General features: G+C 45.5%; 1 pseudogene; it reads left to right on the top strand.

Moving 5' to 3' along the window:
* LOC137519447 (ATP-dependent RNA helicase DHX33-like) overlaps positions 1–11,710 on the top strand; it is a 102,306-nt pseudogene extending 90,596 nt beyond the window's left edge.
* The last annotated feature ends 7,144 nt before the right edge of the window (positions 11,711–18,854 follow it).

Below are 18,854 nucleotides of genomic sequence, written 5' to 3'. Positions count from 1 at the left end.
CCCCCAGAAAGTCAACAGTGTGTTATTTTGCGACTTCCGTGGTAGCGCAACAGCTGCAGAATGGATGGAAGTCAATGGGCAATACAAAAAATATATAATTTGTTGCTGTTGCCACAAATATGACAAGGAAACCAGGAACCCCAGAGCAGTACTTCCTGTCCAGCAGGGAGTACATCATTGGGCGAGCGACGGCAAAGGGCGTGCAACACAGAGTGATATGAATTGATTGTCTTCTTACACTTATCTGACAGTGGAAAATGTTGAGACCGCGATCTCCTGAGAGAAACGTAAATTGAAATATTTATTTTTTGTACATTTATTCATGCAGGGCTCAGGCATCTTACTTATTACACTCGGGGCCTATGGCCTAGGCATGGCTATTTTGTTTTTAATTGTTTTAAATTTTTGTAGTTGGCATTAATAAATACTTTTTTCATTTACCCTTGGCCTTTTGACCAATTATTTTGTTCTCAGATAGTGCAAATATATGTATCCCTGTTTACCTTTTTTTCTGTGTTTTCATGACTTGATTTTTTAGCTTACCGGTGCGAAGTGAGGGGGTGTTGCATCGCACCGCAACGTTTTCCACAAATGTAAAACCAGCCTGAAACTGAAATTAATTCAAGAGATTTGCTCTTGAGAAAGCCCATTCCTCTCATAAGATTCAAATGTTACCACGTCCCTGGCTCAGTTCCAGGTATGGTTCATTCATCCACTACGAAAGGTAGAAAATTGCAGCGCCTTGAACATTTCCTCAAATTTCACATTTGGAGGGAGTCTGTCCTCTTTACAAAGAATAGAAAAAAGCGAAGCATTCTAGAACGATTCTGACAGACCAGGATTCACTCCAGGAGTCATCATGGACTTTAGAGTAGCTGCTTTTTGTGATACTTCTGTCAGAAAATGAGATGTTCAGGTGACCAGGCGAAGCTGGTGAAGTCTGTTTCTCCAATTAGGAGAGACAGGGAATACCAAAGGCCAGACTCAGAGGAGGCATCACTGTGTGACGACCGATGACACTAAAGAAGATGCTCCTGGAAGTATTCCTGTGATAATAGAGACCGGACTGAGTTCCTGGGAGAAGTTTCTGATGTTACAGTGAAATGTCAGTTATGTGTTGGGAGGAACACTCAGGTCAAGCAGAGTTGAGTATTATAAATGACATATCTGTGCTGTGCTGACCAGTCTTCTTAACCTTTTCTTTCATCTGGATTACTGTTCTATTTTCAGTTTGCTTAACAAAGCGAGGACCACGTTAAACATTTTCTCCACCACTTAAAGGATACCCGAAGTGACATGTGACATGATGAGATAGACATGGGAATGTACAGTGCCTAGCACACAAATAACTATGCTGTGCTCCTTTTTTTCTTTCTCTGCCTGAAAGAGTTAAATATTAGGTATGTAAATGGTTGACTCAGTCCTGACTCAGACAGGAAGTGACTACAGTGTGACCCTCACTGATAAGAAATTCCCCTTTTTACCTCCTTCTTGCTCTCCAAAGCCATTTTCTGCTAGGAAAGTGTTTTATAGTTGGAACTTCTTATCAGTGAGGGTCACACTGTAGTCACTTCCTGTCTAAGTCAGTCAGCCACTTACATACCTGATATTTAACTCTTTCAGGCAGAGAAAGAAAAAAAGGAACACAGCATAGTTATTTGTGTGCTAGGCACTGTACATGTACATGTCTGCCTCATCATGTCACATGTCAGTTCGGGTATCCTTTAAGGTAAATAGAACTATTTTTTGTTTGCTGCTGTCACTCTCGCCAACTTTTTGTTCTTCTTGGAAGCCCAGAGGAGCATCATCTGGGACCTTAGAAGTGCTCCTGACGTTACTTATTTGTGTTATACATTTATCTTGCACTGACACAATTTCAAGGCACTTTACAGAGAAGAAAATCAAGCAAATCAGATCACTATCTGCCCTTCAGCAAGGTCACATTTAATGGTTTACCCTGTAATCTAAGTGACGTCTTACACAGTTTACAGCGGTGGACAGAGTACATAGAGCTGGTCACATCACCAAGGTCATTTAACAGGGCTACATGCAATGTCCTGACAACCACAGTTCACGGTCTGTAATATATATTTCACTTTATATAGCTCTGTGCCGACTCCAGAGTACATAGAAACTCTCACTTAACAGCATCACATCTGATATCCTACCACAGTCTATGGTCTAAATTATACAGTACATATTAACTTTGGCTTTGTACAGAGTACATAGAGTCCATCACATCACTAACTACCCCTCAGCAATTTCACAGTTAGCACGCCTAAAAGCTTTGGGCGTGCTAACTACAGTGCCAAGTAGTTAGCACACCCATAGCTTTTACTCATCGCGCGCAAAGTTTAGCGCTGTGCAGTGTGCGTGGAACGGCGCACCGGGTGCGGCAAGAACAGCGCACTAGGTGCGCCTATAACATCGCACTGGGTGCATCCAAATCGTTCCACGGTGCGACGTTATAGTTTTCGCACACACCCGGTGCGCCGTTCTGCACGCACTGCATGGCGCTAAACTTTGCGTGCACGAACTTAGCTTGCAAAGTTTAGCGTGACCTAAAGCCCTTTAGGCGTGCTAAGGGCCTTTTCACAGGCGTGCTAAAACTTAGCACGCTTTTGTGAATCGAGCCCTTAATATGCTAATACAGTATGTGATATACAATGGGGTTGCAACGGTATGAAAATCCACGGTATGATTACCATCTAAAAAAAATCACAGTATGCGGTATTATACAATTATTTGGACCCAGGCCTCCCCCCTTAGATTAAATAATGTAACCCCCCCCCCCCACACACACACACACACACACACCACTATGGTAGCCAGATGTGCTCTACTCCCTCGGCACATATATGCTAAAACCGTCAGGAGATTTGGGCACAGGGTAAAGCTGTTAAACGGATCACCCTGCTCCTGCAAAAGTCCTGGTGGCGTTAAATATTATTCCCCCTACGGGTCGCCATGGATAGTGGTGAAAGATATTATTCGGCTTCCAGCTGTTGCCGGAAGCCGAATTACAGTGTTTTTATACTAATTTGTGCTCTGTCTTTTGACGGCACCCAAATTACTCACTGAGCACCGCCATAGCCGTAATTCCTATTATGAACTATGGGTGCTTCCAGTATAGCTAGTTAGGTATGGGTGCCTCCAGTATAAGTAGCCAGGAATAGGTGCAGCCAGTAATAGGTGGCTGCAGTATAGGTAGCCAGGGATAGGTGTAGCCAGTAATAGGTGGCCACAGTATAGGTAGCCAGGGATAGGTGTAGCCAGTAGTAGGTGGCCACAGTTTAAGTAGGCAGGAATAAGTTAAGCCAGTAATAAGTGGCTGCAGTATAGGTAGCCAGGGATAGGTGTAGCTAGTAATAGGTGGCCGCAGTATAGGTAGCCAGGGATAGGTGTAGCTAGTAATAGGTGGCCGCAGTATAGGTAGCCAGGGATAGGTGTAGCTAGTAATAGGTGGCCCCAGTATAGGTAGCCAGGGATAGGTGTAGCCAGTAATAGGTGGCTGCAGTATAGGTAGCAAGGCAGGGGCGTAACTAGGCCCCACTGGGCCCCCCTGCAGAATTTCAGGGTTGCCCCCCCCCCCCAGAATTTCAGAGCGGGCCCCCCCCCCTCCCCTCCTTGGGGCCCCCCTGGGGCCATTTTGAGGGGGCTGGAGGGGTGGCAGCATGAGGGGAAAGCCTTGGCCACAGTTGGCGGGGAGAGGGGAAGTTCCCCCCCTCTCCCTCACCTCGGGACTCTCCCCTCTGCGCTCCCCTCCAGCTTAAGTTACAGTGTGGGCAGCGGGCAGATACATACCTTCCGTGCGTTCCACCCCATACTCCTCGCTCTAGCGTCTGACGTCACTTCCGGAAGTGACGTAATTTCCGGAAGTGACAACAGACGCTAGAGCGAGGAGTATGCGGTGGAATGCACGGAAGGTATGTATCTGCCCGCTGCCCACACTGTAACTTATGCTGGAGGGGAGCTCAGAGGGGAGAGCCCCGAGGTGTACTTACTTCTTTCTTCTTCCTGTCTTTGCTTCCATCTCCCTGTTACAGGGAGATGAAACGCAAGAGGAGGAAGTAGAAAGAAGTATGTAGTACACGTGCAGGACTCCTGGCAAGTGAGTATCTGTTTACCCCCGCTGCTGTCTGTGCGCCCGCCATTCCGTCGCACCCCCGCTGCTGTGTCACCCCGCCTCCCCTCCCCCGCGGAAACCATTAAGACGCGATTGTGCATGGTATGATTACCATGCACAATCAAACCGCGGTATACCGTCATACCGGTATGCTGCGGCAACCCTAATATACAGTATCATTTATTTTCATCAATCAACAAAATGAAATGAATGAACAAAAGAGAAATCTAAATCAAATCAAATCAATACTTGCTGTGATATGTTCCCTGGTCCAGGAGGACCAAGAAAGAGATATGATACAAGGATCTGGGGCCATCTGGAGCCTTCCTGGGACAGAGGAGCATCATGTGAAGATCATGGACCAGTCACAGGTACTAGTCTTTCTCTCCTTTTTTTATATTCAATTTATACATATTTTGATATTTATTTAATGTTTTTGTATCTATTTATTCCAGTTGTGTGGATATGTCTGTGAAGGGCTTTACTTGTCCTGGTCATGGTGTATCCAAAGAAAAATAAAACAGCTTCATCAGGATAATTTTTTAATGCATTCTAGAAAACATTTGGCACTAATCCTAGATACTTTCTCAGTTCAAGTAAGGTGAAGGAATACCCAGACATTTATATGTATTAATAATTAACTTAATTCAAGAGTCTAGCCTCATCAAGGCTGCATTACATTAAATCATGCAACACACCAAAATTACTTTCTGTCTGTCTAAGGCTCAACACACACTATACAATCTGGGTTGTTTAATCTTACCACTTTCATGTAGTATAAGAGCTTATCCAATCAATAATTCAAGGTATTTTCAATCTGTTGGCCCTTATACTACATAGATTTGGTAAATCTGTACAACCAAGATTGTATGGTGTGTGTTGAGCTTTAGGAAGCTCAAGCAAACAAACTTGGTCAGTGTACTTGGAAGTACATTGCTTTGTCACTGGGGAAACCAAAGGACTCCAAAGAGGAAAGTTGGTTTACAACAGAGAGACAGAGAGAGAGAGAGAGAGAGAGAGAGAGAGAGAGAGAGAGAGAGAGAGAGAGAGAGAGAGAGAGAGAGAGAGAGAGAGAGAGAGAGAGAGAGAGTGTGTGTGTGTGTGTGTGTGTGTGTGTGTGTGTGTGTGTGTGTGTGTGTGTGTGTGTGTGTGTGTGTGTGTGTGTGTGTGTGTGTGTGTGTGTGTGTGTGTGTGCGTGTGCGTGTGCGTGTGCGTGTGCGTGTGTGTGTGTGTGTGTTTTAGGGCTGGTTCAGACGGACGCTTGCGGAGCGTTTACCGCAAGCGTTCGGACCGTCGCGGTAAACGCTCCCATTCAAGTGAATGAGAGCGTTTACACCAAGCTTTTGCGCGCTTTTACCCGAACGCGGCGTTCGGGTCCCGATTTTCGCGAGCGTTCGGGCTGCCCCTGGAAGCAACATGTAGCTTCCAGGGAGCGGCCAACCGCGACGGCTAATGTTCCCCTACGGGAAAAAAAAACCGCAACAGCATCACGACGCGACCGAAGGCTACTGAAAGCCTGACCGCTCAGCCGCCGCAACGCCCCCAGACGCGACGCTACGCAGACGTCCGTCTGAACCAGCCCTTAGAGTGAGTGGAATCTTTTTATAGATATTTTTTATAAAAAGTGGTCACTACCTTCTCACTTCCAAAAATTTTATCTATGTTATTAACCCTCTATTCATCATACTGACTGGAATTTACCAGGACCTGGTGAGCATGGGGCTATGGCTCTAAGCCAGGGGTCTCAAACTCAATTTACCTGGGGGCCGCAGGAGGCAAAGTCAGGATGAGGCTGGGCCGCATAAGGAATTTCACAATCGCGGCGCATCGCCGCCTCTGCCTGTCCCTCTCACTCTTCCTTCACAGAGAGGGGCGGGGAGAGGCGGCGATCCGTGCGGCGATTGACGTCAGGAGGGGCAGAGCTGAAGCTGAAAGCTCTGCCCCTTCCAGGAAATGCCAGCGGATTGCCCCCTTGGCGATTTGGGGGCTCTGCAGCCCTCGTTTAGCGGCGGGGATGCGGCGGATTACTTGGGAGCACTGAAGCGAACTATAAGGAAGCTTTTGCCAGCGAGAACCACAAAATATTGTATCGAGGGCCGCAAATGGCCGGCGGGCCGTGAGTTTGAGACCCCTGCTCTAAGCAATGTCCACACGGTTGCTAACATTGAGGGGCACCTTGCAAGGGGTGGGGAAAAATCATTCCCCACCTTGCAAAACAACAACACCAAAACATTTGTAAAGCACTTTTCTCCTGTAGAACCCAAAGCGCATAAGCTTGTCTCAGATCAGTACATAGTGATGTGTACAGTTGGATAAGTTATGTGAAAAGTTAACAGGTGGATTTTCAGCTTTGAATTAAATGTGTCCAGTGTTGGAGCTCTCTTTATTAGGGATGCTCAAAAAATTCTGCGGAATTCCGTTTTCCGCAATTCCGATTCTGCCAGTCGGAACGGAATTGCTATAGCGGTAATACGGAATTCCACAGAAAAATGCGGAATCCCGCCGGAAGGCTAATTTTTTGTGAGCCAATCACAAAGAAGCCCCTAGAACAAGGTTAAAGTGACAAAAAAACATATCTCCGCATGAAAATAGGAATTATTTCAGCAGGAATTACAGTCTTAACAAAAACCAATCAATCCTATGTTAGCAACCTATCCCAACCATTTTGTATAGCTTCCATAGCCTACGCGACACCTCTGCAGCGCCAAAATGATCGCCATGGGACCACCGCCAGGTCCCAAAGCTTACGCGACACCTTCTGTGGCGCCAAAAAGACCGCCATGGAACCACCGCCAGGTCCCAGAGCTTACGCGACACCTCCTGCGGTGCCAAGATGACCGCCATGGGACCACCAATAGGTCCCATGGCTTAAAGGGACACCTCCTGCAGTGCCAAAATGACCGCCATGGGACCACCAATAGGTCCCATGGCTTAAAGGGACACCTCCTGCGGTGCCAAAATGACCGCCATGGGACCACCAATCGGTCCCATGGCTTAAAGGGACACCTTCTGCTGCAAAAAAAAAAAAATCAATAAAGATTAAAAAAAAAAAAATAAATTACCGGGGGAACAGCCACTAGGTCCCATGGGCTACCATTTGGCCTAAAGGAGGTTTCATTTGCGATTACTTTAGAATTATAGAAATTATAGAATTAAATTTAGAAATCCACAAAATTCCGCGGAAATCTGATAGCGACGGAATTTAGCGCTGGCGGAATTCCTGCGGAACGGAATTCGGACCTTATTAAGTTTGGCAAGGCATTCCACAGGGTAGGGGCAGCATGATGGAAAGCTGTGGCTCCAAAGGTTTTTAGTTGGACTCTGGGCTGGACAAGTTATTGATCCTTTTGATCTGAGGTTGTGGGACGTGTGAGGCAGTTGCAGCAAATCCATCAGGTATCCGGGGCCAAGGTCGTGTAGGGATTTGAATGTTAGCATGCCAATTTTGAAAACACCCTTGTTCGGTGTTACAGGCTCTTCCTAATTCCAGTGGCCCAAGGAAGTGGTGGGGTTAGTAGTGTGAGTTGGACTTATGTTGGAATCCAAACCCCTTTTTCATAATAAGGGGACCCTCAGATATCCACCCTCTCCTAGGGGAATGAGTATAGGGGTAGGTTAACGCCCTTTACCCATTCTCACTAATGTAAAAAAAAAAAAAAAGTATTAAAAAAATTACACATATCTGGAAGATGCTAAACTTGAGACCCATTGCGATGGGCGGCATGTGAAATGTAACGCGTGCAGCATGAACTTACTGCTCCAATCGTTTAACCCATTATCAGCTTGGAATTATCTTGTTTGAGATAGTGCTCTGCTTTTGACCTCAGTGGGCAGTACTCATTTTAAATTCTTAGAATGCTTTGATGTCTCTCTGCTAACAGAAGATATAGAAACTGAAAACTGAAGTCCCCTGTTATTGTCTCACAACCCCACTTAGTGACAAGTGTCTATAATACACATTACAGCAGTAATAATTAGTAGCAAGGACATGTAGCAAATAAAAAAAATTGTCAAATTCTGGATTGCATCAAAGTCATGAGGTCTCCTGTTGTTAATTGAAACATAACTCATTAGAATGTTTCCATGCAAAAGGATTGACATGGAAAGGGGTGGTATAATGCAACAAAAATAATATCATGAAGGCTGCCAATCTTTTCTAACATGACAGAAAATGCTGTAATGTAACTATAATTTTATTTTGTTAATAGTTTTATATTACTTTTTTCTGTTTTTTTTTTCTTGCTGTTTTACAAGTACATTTTTGGGGGAAAATGTATTAATGTGTGAACCTCTCCTGAGGCTGGAGTGTTTTTTTTGCCAATCGTTCCATTCATGACTATAACTTTCATACTATATACAGTATATGCAGGGCCTGTTCTAGACTTTTTGCTGCCCGAGGCAAACTTGTGAGGATGCGCCCATCCCCCCCCCCCCCCCCCCCGATATGGAATGATCGCACAGTACCTGACAATTTACTCTGCTTTATTAATGTTCTCACATGACACGCTGCAGCTCAACACAATAGCACGCTGACTGACTGTGAATGACAAACTGCTCACCCTCAGCCACTGCATTCCTCCTCAGTCAGGACAGCAGTGGGAGGGAGGAGGTGACCTTCCTTCTGCTGTGCAAGTCAAATGAAACACTGCTGCTCTCCTGCCTCCCCCCTCCTCACTCACCGTCAGACTCCTCACACAGCACAACAAGCTGCTTTTCCTCAATGATGACCTCTTCACCTCTCTCGCCTCTCCTCCTACTCTGGATGCTGTTAGTGTAAACATGGACGGTACAAACATGCTGCCCCTGTAATCTCTGCCCCTGAAGCAAATGTTTCACCTTGCTTAAAGGAGTTGTCAGCCTAAAATGAACAAAATAAACGCTACTTACCCGGGGCCCCAAGCTTCCAGCATGTCCCTCGCCGCAGCTCTGTACACAGCCGTTCGCCGCAGCTCCCTCTCGGGCCCCGGCGATGACGTCAGGCCGACCTCCAGGTTGGCCTGTACTGCGCCTGCGCGAACGGCGCTATCAAGCTGGGAGCTCGGGGCTGGAGGAAGCCCCGGGTAAGTAGCGCTTATTTTGTTCATTTTAGGCTGATAACTGCTTTAATGAGAGAACCAGCAGCATAACAGTAAAGTAAACAGTATATGACAGCATAGCCGTAAAGTAACATCAGAAAGTTTAAAGAATGGTTTCCCCACCTCAGATCTGGAGTGTCATAAGTAACTTGGTGACATTTAATTGGAGAAGATATCAAACACTTTTAATGTGACAAGTATTTGATTCTGTCTCCAACACAAAGAAATCATTCAAGGAAAAGAGCAGAACGTGGCAATTAAGAGACGGTGAACAATCCTGGAGGAATCAATAAATGTGGAGTTATATGGGGCGATTGCAACTGCTTAATAGCAAGAAAGTTAACTTCTTGTTGACAGCTCGTTCATATGCAAATCTCTGCTACAGAATAACATACAAATACCCAAGCCCGGATTTACATCACAGGAGCCAATAGGCACAGATGTCCAGCCACCCTAAACTTCACTCTCCATGAAACTACAAACCCTCGCTGAACTGCAACGCAAGTGTGCTGGCTGTCCCAGCTGTCACTTCTCCCTTACTTCCCTTACCCATCATAGGTAGCAACAGGTGTCCCTTAATACTAAGGGTACCTCTTGCTACCTAATGCTAAGTATCTAGAGGAGCCCCGACTGATGGGAGATCTCATCAGTGGAATGTTGCGAGCTAGGTGAGTAACCTAATTTACAATCAACTCCAGACTCTGCATAAGGAAGGAGGGAGGAACTAGAACAGGGGTTTGAGCCGCCTTTCCATCATCAGGCGCCTGTAGGCATGTGCCTACAGTACCTTATGGTGAAGCTCATGAGAGGACAGTGCACACTGATGTACTCTTTGGGGTTGTAAAAATGGCACAAAAGAAGAGAAAAGAGCTTGGAAAGCTGCCACTGAAGGTCATTATTATGTCTGCCACAATGGATGTGGATCTGTTTTCAGAGTACTTCAATGGAGCCCCAGTACTTTATCTGGAAGGACGACAACATCCAATCCAGATCTTCTACACCAAACAGTCTCAGAGTGATTACCTTCAAGCTGCATTGGTCACAGTCTTCCAAATCCATCAGGAAGCACCATCCTACCATGACATTTTGGTGTTCCTGACCGGACAAGAAGAAATAGAGGCAATGACTAAGACATGCAGAGACATAGCAAAGCACCTTCCAGATGGCTGCTCTCAGATGACAGTGATGCCTCTCTATGCTTCTTTACCACACTCCCAACAGTTCAGGGTTTTTCAGAATGCACCCAAGGACCATCGCAAGGTTATACTTTCAACTAATATTGCTGAGACATCCATCACCATAACAGGAATCAAATATGTTGTAGATACAGGCATGGTGAAAGCAAAGAAGTATAACCCAGACAGTGGTCTTGAAGTGCTGGCAGTGCAGAAGATCTCAAAGGCCCAGGCTTGGCAACGCACAGGGAGGGCAGGCAGAGAGGACAGTGGGATATGCTATAGACTCTATACAGAGGACGAGTTTGAGAAGATGACAATTCCAGAAATACAGAGGTGCAATCTGGCTAGTGTGATGTTGCAACTTCTTGTCCTGCGAGTTCCAAATGTTTTTACATTTGACTTCATGTCCAAACCTTCGCCAGACTCCATACGTGCTGCTGTTGATCAGCTGGACCTCCTTGGAGCTATAGAGAGAAGAGAAGACCAATTCATCCTCACACCACTTGGCAGAAAGATGGCTTCTTTTCCTCTAGAGCCAAGGTTTTCTAAGACCATCCTCCTTTCTCCAAAATTTCATTGTACTGAAGAGATCCTAACTATTGTGGCTCTACTTTCGGTGGACAGTGTTCTCCACAATCCTCCTGCTAAACGAGATGAGGTGCAGGCAGCTCGCAAGAAGTTCATCTCTAGTGAGGGAGACCACATCACTTTGCTTAATGTCTATCGTGCATTCAAAAGCTTGGGGGAAAAATAAGGAGTGGTGTCGTGAAAATTTCATAAATGGCAGAAATATGATATTTGTTTCAGAGGTTCGTTCTCAGTTGAGAGATATTTGTATAAAGATGTCCATGCCAATAGAGTCCTCCAGAACAGATACCCGTAATATTCGGCAGTGCTTGGCCCATGGCCTCTTCATGAATGCTGCTGAGCATGCATAATCAGCACAGAACTAAACATGAACAATTCTCACATTGCTTACTGCCACTATACTTATAATGTCCTTAACTTGTAATATTCACACTGTCTGTCCTTGTATTGTTTTTGTTTGTGTTTGTTAAGCAACTGCCAAGACAAATTCCTTGTAGGTGCAAACTTACTTGTCGAAAATAAATTGATTCTGATTCTGATACACCACTGTGGAGACCCATCAGCCTGTGGCTATTCATCCATCCTCTGAACTCTTCCACTGCAAACCCGCCTGTGTCATTTACAATGAACTCCTCCACACATCAAAGTGCTATATGAGCGACCTGTGTGTGGTAGATGCAGACTGGCTGTTTGAAGCAGCCCCTGAATATTTCAGAAGAAAGTTAAAATCTTCTAAAAATTAGTTGTTTTTTTCTCCTTGGTTTCCATTGGATGGTTTACACTAAACTGGTGAACATTTATCCAAACAAACTTAATATCACACAATTTACAGAGCTAACAATTATGATGAAGTCATTGTGTGCTCTAATAAGGAAGACTGGATTGTTCTATCAATGCTGTAGTGTACTGATTAAGGGCTCTGCCTTTGACGTGGGCGACCAGGGTTCAAACCCTGGCTAGGGTCAGTACCTATTCAGTAAGGAGTTCAAGGCAAGACTCCCTAAGACTGCAGGGTGGCCTCTTGAGCGCTTTGAGTCTGCCAGGAGAAAAGCGCTATATAGATGTTCGGATTATTATTATTATAACCCGGCCCTGCAAATACCAGTATGCTCCCTTCCCATCTTTAGTGAAATATCATGAAGTTGTGTTTTCTGTACCATTCCTTGTAGCATGTAGCACCCGCCAATCACATTTCATATTGGTATCCAGTATTTCCAGTTAAATGCCTTCCTTCCATTTCATGCAAACAAAAATTCCAAGGCCCATATGCAATTAACTTTTTTTATCTGAGTTATCTCCTAGGTGATCATCTTCATATTCTTGTAAGGCTTGACAGGTTATGTCCCCAATCAGTCTCTATGCCCTAATCTGGTGCTACGGCTCTTAGCCCGGCCTACGGTCTTCACCTATAGACAAGCCCCCATGTGAACAGGACACTTTAATTTTCTCCTGAGTACGGTTACCCTAATGTCTTAACGTGCAAGGCATACAGACTATATGTAGAGAGGACAATAGCCTGCCAGAACCCCACTGAGGCAAGTATAGCACAGTTCTAAAGTTCATAAGCATCACACAGAACTAGTACCTTGATTTAGGAGGATGAGGCCCTCAGCGTCGATTGTCAGTAATGACAGATGGTTCAGGAAACAGGCAGATGATCCAAGCAGCACGTGAGAGAGGTCATGCAAGGTCAGCATGCAAAATTATCCAAGCAACAGGCAAGGGTCAGTCCAGGTATAAACAAGAGTGTCCAGTAAACAAGCAAGGGTCGGTCCAGGCAGCAGGCAAGAATATCCAGGTAACAAGCAGAGGTCGGTCCAGACAGCAGGCAAGAGTATCCAGGTCACAAGCACAGATCAGTCCAGGCAGCAGGCAAGAGTATCCAGGTATCAAGCAAGGGTTAGTAACAGCAGACAAGAATGGTCAAATACAAGCCAAGGTCAAATTCCAATAATTCAATTTTACAATTGAAAAAGTACCTAAATTAGTACTAAAAATTAGTAAAAATTACGATCAAAACTATTTTGAGTATTTTCTTGCTTGCCGGTGGTAATAAACATTTTATGGCAAGGTGTGAAAATATCACCCAGGGGAAAATCAGGAGAAAAAGTGAATTGCATATGGACCCAAGTCTACAGACTTGGCAATACATTACTCGATTTGTGGGATCGATATCTCGCAGATTTGATCATAATGCTTGAATACTTTGATCATAATGCTTGAATACTTTGATCATAATGCTTAAATCTGGAAGAGATCAATGCTGCAACCCGTCTGCCTGATTGTCATTTCAATTGTTTTCTACCCAAAATCAATCAGAAACGATTAATACGGTGTGCTGGAAAGGGGTTCGTCAGGTGCGCAGCGGTAACAGTGTTTGATTTTCCTCACCAATTTCATACTGAAATCTATTGAAAATCTGTGTACAGTGTGTAGGCAGCCAATAGATCCTTCTCTGATCAGATTCGATCAGTGAGGGATCCATCTTATGGTCGATCTGGTGGCACATCGAGTATGTATGGTAGCCTTAAGTAAGTAAGCTGTGAGTATGGTCTGATGTGAAAGTGGAGGTGCTGGGGAACATCTTTCAAAATCAGCTTGAGCAAGAGATAAGCTTGGGGGAGTTGGGCACTGAGTTGTGATTATGCAACAAATAGGTCTCTCTGCCTTGGGCACTGGAGGGCCTTGATCTGGTCCAGATTACTAGGGCCAGTTCTAGACTTTTTGCTGCCTGAGGCAAACTTGTGAGGAGGCCCCCCACCCAGATTTGGAATGATCGCACTGCACCTGACAATTTACTCTGCTTCATTCAATGTTCTCACATGACATGCTGCAGCTCTACACAATAACACACTGGCTGGCTGTGAGTCTGTGACAAACAAAGTGCTCACTCTCAGCCAATTCATTCCTCCCCAGTCAGGACAGCAGTGCCACCTCCTCCCTTCTGCTGTGGAAGTCAAATGGAACACTGCTGCTCTCCTGCCTCCCCCTCCTCACTCACTGTCAGACTCATCACACAGCACAACAAGCTACTTTTCCCTGGTGACGACCTCTTAACCTCGCTCTCCTCTTGCTTCTCCTTCTACTCTGACTGCATGCTGTTAGTGTAACCACAGTACAAACATGCCTGTAATCTCTGCGCCTGATGCAAATGTTTCACCTTGCTTCATGAGAGAACCGGCCCTGCAGATCACCACCATTTATTTGTGTTGAAATCGTCTCAGTTGCTCCTACTGGGCAATCTATCCTTTCTTTTCCTTCAGAGGGGACAAGATAAAACCCAAAGCTTCTTCCCTCCCCTTAATCATCATCTAAATTGGGAGCAATCAAGTGCTAGATTATATACTCAGTAAAGCTACAACAAAATTGTTCAAAAGTTTAATTGCTTTGCAGATGATATGAAGGCGTAAGGAACTTCTGCCCCTCAAAATATGTGATGCAGTTCCTGTGTTATCTTAACCACTTGATGACCCACCCTTTACCCCCCCTTAAGGACCAGCGCTGTTTTGAGTGATCTGTGCTGGGTGGGCTGTGCAGCCCCCAGCACAGATCAGGGTGCAGGCAGGGAGATCAGATTGCCCCCCTTTTTTCCCCCCTATGGGGATGATGTGCTGGGGGGGTCTGATCTCTCCTGCCTGCTGTGGGTGGCGGGGGGGGCACCTCAAAGCCCCCCTCCGCGGCGAAATTCCCCCTCCCTCTCCTACCTGCTGCCTCCCCCTGGTGTTCCGGGCTGCACAGGACGCTATCCGTCCTGTGCAGCCAGTGACAGGATGTGGTCTGTCACATGGCGGCGATCCCCGGCCGCTGATTGGCCGGGGATCGCCGATCTGCCTTACGGCGCTGCTGCGCAGCAGCGCCGTACAAATGTAAACAAAGCGGATTATTTCCGCTTGTGTTTACATCTAGCCTGCGAGCCGCCATCGGCGGCCCGCAGGCTATTCACGGAGCCCCCCGCCGTGATTTGACAGGAAGCAGCCGCTCGTACGAGCGGCTGCTTCCTGATTAATTAGGCTGCAGCTGGCGACGCAGTACTGCGTCGCTGGTCCTGCAGCTGCCACTTTGCCGACGCACGTTATGAGTGTGCGGTCGGCAAGTGGTTAAATTCAAAACCGCAGCCTTAAAGGATACCCGGAGTGACATGTGACATGATGAGATAGACATGTGTATGTACAGTGCCTAGCACACAAGTAACTATGCAGTGTTCCTTTTTTTCTTTCTCTGCCTAAAAGAGTTAAATATCAGGTATGTAAGTGGCTGACTCAGTTCTGACTCAGACAAGAAGTGACTACAGTGTGACCCTCACTGATAAGAAATTCCAACTATAAAACACTTTCCTAGCAGAAAATGGCTTCTGAGAGCAAGAAAGAGATAAAAAGGGCAGTTTCTTATCAGTGAGGGTAACCCTGTAGTCACTTCCTGTCTGAGTCAGGACTGAGTCAGCCACTTACATACCTGATATTTAACTCTTTCAGGCATTGAAGGGAAAAAAGGAACACAGCATAGTTACTTGTGTGCTAGGCACTGTACATACCCATGCCTATCTCATCATGACACATGTCACTTCGGGTATCCTTTAAGTCCACGTGGAACTGGGTCATGCACAGTTTCACAAGCTGGGCATAAGGTGCACTATTCCTGATTTTCCAGTGTCAAAGTATTTCATTACATTGTCTCATCTTTACCCCTAAGTTGCTGTTTCACATTCTTTTCTCTCTATATAAAATGTGCCATCCATGTAGACAGCACTGTCTTTACAAGCGAGGTAGTGGCCCCTCACTCATAGCTTGCTATTTTGGAGAGACAGTACCTCTTTTGGAACAAAATCCCTCAGTCCCCCTTTCTTACTCGTTTGCCCCTCCTCCAGGACTAATGTACAGATCTATATATAATATATATTTATTTTTCTAATGAAAAATGTGCTTAATTGATCATTTAATGTATATTGTTATATTTCTTATTTTGATAAGGAAAGGGAATTTTAAAACATCTTTTGCTTTTGAATTCTTTGTGGTATTTATAAGTAGGGTTGTGGTCGAGATATGGCTAGAGATGTGGCCGGGGTTTGTCTTTAAAGCGGACCTGAACTCAGAACTTCCTCTCTGCTCTAAAATATAAGCAACAGCAAAATAACCTTTAAAGAAAAACATTTATTTGTTACAGCTGATACAAATCCGGCAATAAATCTGCAGCGTGTCTACTTCCTGCTTTCATGGAAGCAGACATATTGTTAACATCCTGTGCTTACAAATTAGCTGCTCTGTCATGGCAGAGGAGATTCCTGAGCTGACACAGCTGAGAGATCAAATTCCAGTGGTGATTAGTCATAGATGAGGGGGTATTAGACAGGCTAAACTCTCTAAATACATACAGGGTGCATTTCTCTATGCTTTCCTTCTGTCCTGTGCAAGAGTTCAGGTCAACATGCTGTTGACATTGTGGCGGTTCAGCGACAGATCAGGCACTTCCGGCCCAGTGTGACGCGGTAAGTGTGCTAGGCCCCATTGCCTTGTATTGCGTTACCCTGCAGTAAAACAAGGTAACGCAAAGCAGGTTTACAATGCAAGTGTAAAAGGTAAGTATGCAATCTCCTACATAACAAAACACATTAGCTCTGCTGATATTCATCAGCCTAGTTTTGCAGCCTGGCCCGTTTCAGAAATTGCTCTGTCTGCAGTGCTGAGGTCAAATGAAGAAAATGCTTATCTCTTCAAGTGCTTCGTCCTCTGGCAAGCTGTGCAGGTGCCGCTGGCAGTCGCTGGCCAAAAATGACTTTTGAGATTAAAGTTACCCAGCTGCAGGGGCGTAGCAATAGGGGGTGCAGAGGTAGCGACCGCATCGGGGCCCTTAGGCTAGAGGGGCCCCGAGGGGCCCTCCCTCAGTTGCAGTTTTAGCTTTCTATTGGTCCTGTGCTCATAATAATCACTTCTATAGATACTTTGAATAGTGGTAATCACTAACAAACTGTTCCCCATCCCCTTCTTGCACCTCTGACACTGTGGTTGCCATTGGCAGGTTTTGTCCCGCCGTATCAATTGTTACGTATAGAGTGCTTGGGGGGCCCCATTGTAAAACTTGCATCGGGGCCCGTAGCTCCTTAGCTACGCCACTGCCCAGCTGAGTTGTCCAGGGTTGCTCAGGGGACTTTAACTTGGCCACACTGACATTATACGAAATGCTCTTATCCTACAGTGAAAAAATAGCCTTACATGTCATAGGGGAGATCAGTAAGTCAAGATGCTGTATCTAGGTGATACCACATGGGAATTATATACATATCTTATGGAAAGTCTGGGAATAACAGCTAGCGCGCTCACAGCACTGCTGGGCGTGAGTCAATCACAGCATGAGGATTAGGCTGAAAGAAGAACTCAATAAGCCAGCAGGAGAAGACATCTTGCAGATAGACAGGCCCAAGCTGCAGCTTACTCAGGCAATCATCACAGTGATCTGTACTTACCTTCCTGGGCTTTTTTTCCCCTGAATAGTGTTCCCGAACCAATGCATATAGGGAGTAGCGATGAGCACAAATTTTGCACAGTCGTAATTTCACATCGAAACTCGCAGTTACGATGCAAAATGGCAATGCGAAATTTCAGGTAGAAATTGTAATTATTTTATTCTGTAATTGTAATCAGGAACCGCAATTTCACATTTTTTCAATAATTTCTTGATAACTAGGAGGTGTGGAAAGAATTAATGAAGGTTTTATAATTAATTGTATGTATGCTTTTTATATTCCTATACTGCTAATATAATCATTCTGAATGTAATCAAACTAGTGTGCTTGAGCGATATTTTGAGAATATGATTATAGTATTGTTTTAAGAATTATCACGATGTAACTTAATGAATATAAATTCAGATCACGGTTACTTTTTCCAAGCCTCTCTCCTACAGGATCGCCTTTCACCCCCCCCCCCCCCCCCCCCCCCCTTTCCAGAGGACCTAGGAAGCAGTCTGAACCAGATCGCAGGGCTGGCTTTCTCTGAGGTCATTTTGAGGAAAAGAAACTCAAAAGTTATCCAAAGTCAGCTACAGCCCAGAGGTGGGAACAAAGTTAAGGACCTTTGAAAGACACGATGGACCTACCCAGCAAGGAGGTGCAAGCCATCATTTGCTGGTGTTGATTGGACTGCTACAGAGAGAGACTGCCTAGGGGGAGGAATATATTAATTGGGGTATAAAAAAGGGAATATAGACAAAAGATTTTCACTTTTTCCTAGTTGGTGAGGCTTGCAGCTAGACTGCTGTCTTTGTACGCTGGCATGTGGAAAAGGCCTCAGCTGAGTGAATAAAGATTACACTGTTACATTGCTGACATTCAAATCCCTGCACAATCTGGGCCCTGGATATATGAAGGACTTGCTGAAGCTGCACCACACCACACCTCTCACAACCTCAGATCAGCAAGTTCTATAAACTTGGTCACTCCCAGTGGTGCTCACCGCCAGGTCGTGATCACGCTTACGCGTGGATTCACGACCATTTTGACGCATTCCGCCTCGGACACGAAAATCCGTAAATAGATTTTCAACCACGAAAATCTACTTCGGCTTCGCGTGAATGCGGACAGAAATCCGCATTCACGCTCGTGAAACCCGGTGCTGAAGTCGTGGTTTGCGGAAATGCGTCAAACTATGCGGAAGTGACACATTGCAGGCCAATCAGAGTGCCCCAGCCAGCCCCTAGCAACCAATCACAGGAGGGGAGCTATGCCCTCCCCTCCTGAATATAAAGCGGCGGCCATGATGGAAAAGCTCTGTCCTTGCTAGACTGTGGTGCTGAGAGGATTATCTCCAGGCCATTGTTGTTTGAGCAAGTGCATTTATTGTGTTAAAAACAAAGCGTTTTTTTTTGCTAACACTGCTCTTATACTGTACACAGTTA

This window comes from Hyperolius riggenbachi, chromosome 5, assembly GCF_040937935.1.
Source record: "Hyperolius riggenbachi isolate aHypRig1 chromosome 5, aHypRig1.pri, whole genome shotgun sequence".
NCBI classification, from domain to species: domain Eukaryota; kingdom Metazoa; phylum Chordata; class Amphibia; order Anura; family Hyperoliidae; genus Hyperolius; species Hyperolius riggenbachi.
Note: the sequence above shows the minus strand (reverse complement) of the source record. Positions and strands in the feature narration are given on the sequence as shown.